This window comes from Anser brachyrhynchus (genome assembly GCF_964034855.1).
Source record: "Anser brachyrhynchus genome assembly, chromosome: 6".
Taxonomy (NCBI): domain Eukaryota; kingdom Metazoa; phylum Chordata; class Aves; order Anseriformes; family Anatidae; genus Anser; species Anser brachyrhynchus.
Window position 1 is genome coordinate 8,222,236 of NC_137700.1, and position 7,646 is coordinate 8,229,881.

At 38.0% G+C, this 7,646-nt stretch overlaps 1 protein-coding gene and 1 long non-coding RNA gene across 4 annotated transcripts in view; one reads left to right on the plus strand and one right to left on the minus strand.

Moving 5' to 3' along the window:
• ADK (adenosine kinase) overlaps window positions 1–7,646 on the plus strand; it is a 293,154-nt gene that overhangs the window by 166,036 nt on the left and 119,472 nt on the right. The window lies entirely within an intron of this gene.
• LOC308197526 overlaps window positions 1,040–7,646 on the minus strand; it is a 32,681-nt gene continuing 26,074 nt past the window's right edge. The window contains exons 2-3 of the long non-coding RNA XR_013953054.1: window positions 2,083–2,141; window positions 1,040–1,551 (exon numbers count right to left, since the gene is read on the minus strand). This is a non-coding gene — a long non-coding RNA (uncharacterized lncRNA). The remainder of the gene's footprint in view (window positions 1,552–2,082; window positions 2,142–7,646) is intronic.

The window sequence follows — 7,646 nt, forward strand, 5'->3', positions numbered from 1 at the left end:
TTCAAAGTTTGCAAAACTGTAATCCTTGAAAAACATGGTACATAAAATAGCAAGCTGGTTTATATTTGCTAAAAGCTGAGAAAGTTATTATTTCGGCTTTTGCCAAGTAAGATGACTAAGAAAAGAAAAGTTTATCAGAGGGGATTATGGAAGAAACAGATTTATGGCAAGTGTCTGATATATACCCAGAATCCCCATGTTCGACTGAACTAGACTTGCCCTGGGCCTTCTGGAGCACAATGCCCTTAGCAAGTAGCTTTCGACAGCTTTTTCAGGAAGCAATATTTTTCTTCAGAAAGAGGGTCACTCCACTGTTTTTCTTTTTCCTTCTCTCCTGTCTTATCTTTTGAGTTCAGGAAGTATTTTAAATTTACAGCCAGCTTTGAAGGCATGAAGCAAGTTCAGCCCCAGAAGTATTTCCTGTTATGGCATTAATCTAATTCCATGAAAGTAGAACTGATTTTTCATCTGTAAAGTAGATAAAGTGCCTGGAGCAGCAGACCATTACTCTGGGTTATCATGATAAAGAGGCTTAGTTTTGACACCAAAGTGTTTATCAGCCTAACCAGGGGAAGATTTCATCCTTTTTGTTGAAAGAGATATTAATGGATTATAATATTTCTTTGCTTCATGGAGACAATGAGTTCATATTGAAAATGTTGACCTGAAATAACAATGTTCCCATAACATATTATAAGTTAATTTGTCTGGAAAGCTGCCATTACCTGGGGGAACTGGGAGTAGTAGTTGGGAAATGATAATACAGTGGGCAAGTATTTCACAAGTATGTGAGAGTGCTAATTTCAGATTTAGAAAACAGTTTTCAAGTCTGGCTAGAGCTGCTGTTTTCTGTATAGCTTCAGTTGCACCTGTGAGTGCAGTTAATCTCATCTCCCTCATCTTAAGGATGCTCCAAAATATATCACGTAATAGCACTCAGATACCGTAGATGAGTTGAGAAGTGTAATGATTCATACCTTACTCCTTATTGGTAACACTCCCTGCTACAGTGTTTAAGGTTTTCTTAGTATGTACATGATAAAGAGACATTTTGGAGATAAACTGCAGTCCATAAAAGTTACTGCCAGCTTAAGCCTTTGACTATATCCCTGGTGTGCACCTGTACAAACTATGCACACAAATCTCTGACTGTGAAAGAAATCTCATGGTGCACTTCCTCAAGCCAATTCCAGTGCCTGTACTTGGTTATCTCCCCAAATGAGCATTCATCTCCATATTTGCTGTCACTTCAGAGTTAGAGATGGGCTGTATTCTCTCATCTTGTGTGTGTTAATATAATAGTGGTTTTTACTTCACATGTGGTGAATGGGTTGTGAGGAGCAGGATGCGATTTCCCCCCTCGGGAGGCTGGAAGCCTGACCTGCTCCAGCCAGCAGGGAGGAGGGACACACCAAAGGCAGAAACACGTGGGGCAGCTGAAACAAGCAGGCTTCCCCTAGCAGGAAGAAATGGGGATGCGCAGGTCAAATAATTCATAAATACTCAAGGTTGCATGAATCCATGAGAATGACTTCACACTCGAAAGAAACCCTGTTAAGAAATGGCACAAAGGGAAACATCATTAGGAATCCAACTGGTTTTCAGGGAAGACAAGGCCCCTGGGTGCCAGCTGGGGCAGCTGGGCTTGTCCTGAGGCCTGCTGGGCCTGCGAGGCCGCGGGCTACGGGGAGCGGGCAGGCGTCGCAAAGACAAGCCAGGAGAAGAGACAGCAGTGCTGTGTCTACCTGCTTCCTTCCCCCGTGTCTGTCACCAGCCATCACCAGGGATTTGTTCTACAAGAATGCTTGTGCTACCTCTCATACAAGTGCAAGCCATAAGCTACAGATTTTGCCCCAACTAATTTTGTCTTTTGGAAAAAAGAATTGTTGTGTGGTTGTGTAACTATACGCAAATTCACTCTTTTAGAAAAGTGTTTACTATATTTCTGTGACAGACAATTTAGTCTTAAAAGTAAATGACAGCAGCATTTTCAAATCTTTGTGTCTGCCAAAATTTCAATCAAAGACGTGTGTGCATTTCTTGTGAGGGTGGCATACCCGAGCATCTTCTCCCCATCCTTACCTATGTGCTCACTTGGTCTAGCTGTATGATCTGTTGGACTGCAGAGTTGAAGCAAGGAACTGAAGAAAAGAAAAAAAAATCTGTATTATTTTTACCCTGTCTCCTTGCTATCTCATAAGCAGTTCTCCTCTAAAACAGGCAGTAGTATAGGGTTATTAATGAGCAACTGGGGGAGGTAAAGGTTGGAAATTACTTGCCCCAACACTGCTGATGGTAGAAGCGTGCAAGTAACCATGGCCTATCTCTGTCTACATCTCATTTACATTTTTAATACAGAAAAAAAGGATATATCTGAGGTGTATTTATTGACCCCTCTCCTAATACCATTATGCTGGTAGGTTACTATCTTAGGATTTGTAAGTCACTAATGTGCTGCTTAGTTTTAAAAAATATCTTTATATCAAAGTGTGGGTAGATGGTGTTGTAGCAGCCAAGTAATGTGACATATACACAGAAGTATTCAATTTTAAAGATTTTAAAGAAATATGCCTATTATTTTTTTCTGTTTTCTATTTGGCATAATGAGATTAAAATTTCACATTAAAAAATATTTATACAATTGTAATTGCCTTTATTTATGCACATTGTGCTAGGGCAGGTTTGTAGTGGGACATTGTGCAGTAGCTCTTCAGCTTCAAAGGCAGTGGAACAAGCCCCTTATGCCAGGTTCTCCCATGGCCTTCCCAAACCACAGCCTTTAAGTCTGCTGGGGGAGGGATGGGAGCATCTGTGCCTGAAAGGATGGAGCACTTTCAACTCTGTTTTCTGTGCTGTAGAACAGCTGTTGAAAGAAGGTAACCACTATGCATTACAGCAGCAATTAGCACTACTGTGGTATATGTTGAAATGCTCTCAGCCATCCCCTGGCAGAGTGAGAAATTACATGAGGTGCAAAGGTAGATGCACCTTCTCCATTGTATCACCTGTATTATGCGTTCCTGATGTGGTATTGTCTAGTCTGTTTGTGAATCCCAATATTTTGGATAACATGGAGGTGAAGGGGATGAAAATCATAATTTCTGTAGTTATCAGGCCATTGAGTCTACCTCTGAATTGTTGCATATGTTCAATATTTAAAAGATTTCTACTGAAGAGCACTGGCTGTGAATTTACAAGGTTTCCTCGGAAGAAGGAAGGGAGAGTTGTGTATTGTTGCAGGAAAAAAAAGTGTCTTGCTCTAAAACTGCACCTATGGTTTCAATTAGTCAACTCTCAATTATGATAATGTAATGAGGAGTAATGAGGAGGTGGGGATAATCTAGGTAATTGCAAATGACTAACACAAAACACATGTAAAATTAGAGAGCAAGAGCATCCACTGAGAACTTAAGAGGAATAAAAGGCCTGCAATAACAGTTGTTGCACACAGAAGATCACAGTTAAGACACATAGAGGCAGGTAGATGCTTACATTGCAGCCAAGAACCACCATAGCTGCATTGGTTGCTCATGTATGCAGCTAGCTCTTCATCCAAACCAGGCTTAGTCAGATGCCCAAACCAGGGATGATCATGACTGGCATGGATCTGCTAGAAACACTTTAGAAACAACAAATACCTTGTTTTTACAAGTAAGGGGGCATTGATTGAAAAAGACCTTCTGTCCACTGAACTGTTTTTTCAGAACCATTGTTAAATAAAGCCATTAAGTCTTTTTTCCTTAGGTACTGATAACTGTTAAATGTTATACTGGTCAGATATGTTTGCTTCTGACTTTCTCAATAGTTTTGACTGTGTTTAATAAGTACCACATGTCTTCAGGCTTCAGCTTTGTGGCAATGAGAGGTGATGCAATTGTATTTCATCCTTCTGCCAGAAAATACAAGCTCAGTATGTAGCGTGGTAGCAGAAGAACAGAGGTAAATTGTTCCCTTCCTGAACGTTGATGTAGAAGAAACCTACATGACTCTGTTCACGTCTGTAGTGCATGTTTGTATTCATTCAGTCATAAGCATAGTTAATTTAAAAATAAATTAAAAAAAAAAACTTTTTCGGGGGCTGGAGGGGAGGGAAAGGGAGAGTTACAAAGGAAAATATGCTTAAGGTACAAGAACACTTTCTGTTGGTTTGACTGGCAACTGTATCCATTACCATCTTATCTGAGGCCAACACATAAACATCTTTATCATTTCCTTTCCTTGAAAAGATGTTTGTCTTAAAAAAAAAAAAAGCTGTCTGAGGATTCTAATCATACACAAAGGAATCTCTAAATTAATATTTTCCCAAGCAAGTATTTAAAGATTTATTTTATTTCTAGATTATTAGAGATAATCTTGTTGCTCGAGCAATCCCTGAGGTTTCCAGGGAATTATAGGCACGTAAGCTTGAGGATTTTACCAGGCAAATCTAGTAGAGACTATAATAAAATAGAGTTAATGAATCTATGTCTAAATAGTCTAAATATAATGCACTAGGGGGAATTCAGTAGGGCTTCTGCAAAGGGAGATACCTAAAGGACTTGTGGAGGTGGAGAGGCTCAACAAACATGTAAGAGTTAACAAAGTAATACAGCAACATCTTACATTAGCAAGAATTCCATAAAACAGGAGCGATCTTAAAAGCAAAAGCATTCAGAAGACCAGACACCCATGTTATGCTTGGTATGACTGAAGCAGAAGACATTTGGAATAGTTACTTTCTGGCTGGAGGGACTGAACACCCATTAGTGCTTAGTTTAATTTAAGATGAATGCTTGCCTGTTTTTCAATGCAAATGAAAGCATAGTAAGTGAGGATGATAGGTGAACTTGAATTCAAAAGTTTACTCCTGAGCCATATGACAAAATTTAGGCAGGTTTACCTACAGTGTCTGTAGGTAAATGCAAATATTGAAAAGGTTTTTGTCAGATACCTTCACCAAAAGACTTTATGGAAACTAGAAAACATGGTCGTATTGGGATGCTTGTGGCATGGAAAAGTTATTAGCTAAAATAAAGGGACAAGAGTCCAATTCTCACAATGGTGAGAGTTTACCAATAAAGTTCTTCCAGAGTCTCTGTTCTTTAATGTATTAATATCTTGGAAAAGGAGGTGAGCAGTGTGGTGATGAGTTTGTTTTTAATGGCAAGATACTTAATATGTTGATCCAAGATGAAAACCAACTATGAAAAAAAGAGGCAGAAGGACCCCGTGAGACTGAATGAGAGGAAAATAAAATGCAGGCTAAATTCAGTGTGGATAAATGCTAAGTGGTGCATATGCCACTCCTAGCTTGACATAGAAGATGTAATGATCCAATAAGAGCTCATTGTTATACAGGCAGAAGATAATGATATTATAATAGATACTTCCATGAAAATATCCTCTTCGTGTTTAGTATAGGTCCGAAAAAAAATAAATAAAATAAAAAGTTTGTTTCCATTTGCCATTTTTACCTTTGCTTTTGGTAGAAGTAGTAAGCTTGCTATTACAGAGCTGTGGAAAGGAGGAGTTCTGGCAGAACACTATAGATGTGAACACCTCATGCTCGGTTGTGGGAAAATAAAAACCAATAGCTTATGTAAGAACAAATGGAGAACTGAAAATGCCCCTTCTGTGAGCCCCATTATTTCATCCAGCAGACCTTCACTAGGAGTTGAACATATATTTTTGCAGAGTAAGTACAATTAGTAGTACTAATTCAGGCGGTATATATTGCCCATCAGCTGTTGCCAAAAGAAGGTGATTGGAAAAATCTTTAGCACAAGAAAGCTAAAATCTGAAGTGAACCTCATATGTTTCACTCTAACAGCAACATATCACTCAGCTTAGAAAGGATTATGCAAAAAATGCTTTTTTTTCTGAGTGTATTATTACTAGCATCTTTATTCTGTTGTACCACAATCGTTATTGAATTAAAAATTATTTGGGGGTACCCTGGACTCATTTTAAAATGTTTGCAGTAATACAAGTAAAGACACTGGGTGAACATCTGCCCATGGCTTGCCTTTATACATGTTGTTTGGATAGAAAGATACCTATAATAGCTCAAAGTAAGAAAGCATCCCTGAAAAAGTGAGACATGTTTTAAAGTGTGTTCTCCTGGTAGAATTTTCTGTATGTGCAGTTATCATTATTTGCTGGGATTGCCATTTTTGTCAGTCTTAGTGTCTTTGTCCATCAACCATGTAATTGTTTCATTTAATGTCCTGTCTTGTTTCATGGATTCCAAATCATGTGGGCATGGCAAAGAGTCTGGATGAGTGTCAGTTACTCATCTGATGCTATCTTAGGGTGGGGGACAATACTGCAGTGAGAGATTGTTGTACTAGTCCCACAAACATGCACTTCTTCCTTTAAAAATAATATATATATATTTGTCTTGTGTGCTTCACACATTCACTGGTTTCTGTTAGGAAGTTTTAACTCTGTATTACAGTGCTATTATTACTGTACATGTGCTCGTGTTACACTAGCGAGTTCAGAGCACTGTTCACAATCCATTTATGCCCTGTTTTCTAAGGGGGAAATAAGCATGCATTTATATCTCCATGGTCTAAGGTCAAAGCAGACTTCTCTGGACAATTTGAACACAATCATTTTAGCACTCTGTTAGCCTTCGTCCATCATGAGTTTTTTATAAAATTAAATTAGAAATTAATGCCTGGTAGATGGTCATATTGCTAGTTTCTCTCACAGTGAGAAAGCAGCCTGATTATTTTCAAGTAAAATTTTATATTGGTGGATTGCAACTTGAATCATTTCTTCAGAAGTGGAAAAGGAGCATACTGTTTCTCTTAGGATAATGACATGCATGTGCTCATGAGTGCTTCAGTGTTTTGATCTTGTATGCTCTGGACATTTATCATGTAGCTACTGTCATATAAATTACACATTAATATCACTAAGATTTACTCCAACATTTGCAGTAGTGGAAGGTACCTTCATGACAAAATATGAAAATATTATTGTATGTCTACCATATTATTGGGAATTAAAGAAAAAAAACAAAACCTACCTCCCCAAAGATGCTAAGCAGCTACATATCATTTGGCTTTCTGATAAAACATATCACTGGTTTCACTCAAACATTTGGGTTCTTTACAGAAGTAGTCATTTCATACATGAGATGAAATCATCTTAGTAGGTTAGAATCAGGTTTTCTGCAGTTGATAAAGGCTATGTGATCTATCAGTTCTAAATTTCTATGTATTATTTTAAAAATGCTAATGAAGACTCCCCTAACCAGTGAAATTATCTCACAAGGGTACTTGCTAATTTCATATGACTATTAGAGTGAACTTTTCAAACAAAGCCCTATCATATGTGCAGGTTACAGAGGCAATGGAAATATCTGTATGTGTCCAATTATTTGGAGTGTTTTTGTCTTCCCGATCCTTGAACTTTGTTTCTTTTTCCAAACACTTGTACACTTTTATTAATGTTGGCCGATTATTAAATATAGGCAAAAAGAGGGGACTTGCAGAAATAGATCACAAGGCAGGAGAGGGGGAAAGATCGGGGAGTTAACAATTAGGAGGGTACACTAAGCTTAAATTGTGAATCATACTAAAAATAAAGTTTAGACTTATAAAGCATTAAAAAAAAAAAAAAGGAAGAAGTATAACCCCTAAACAACTGTTAGGGAG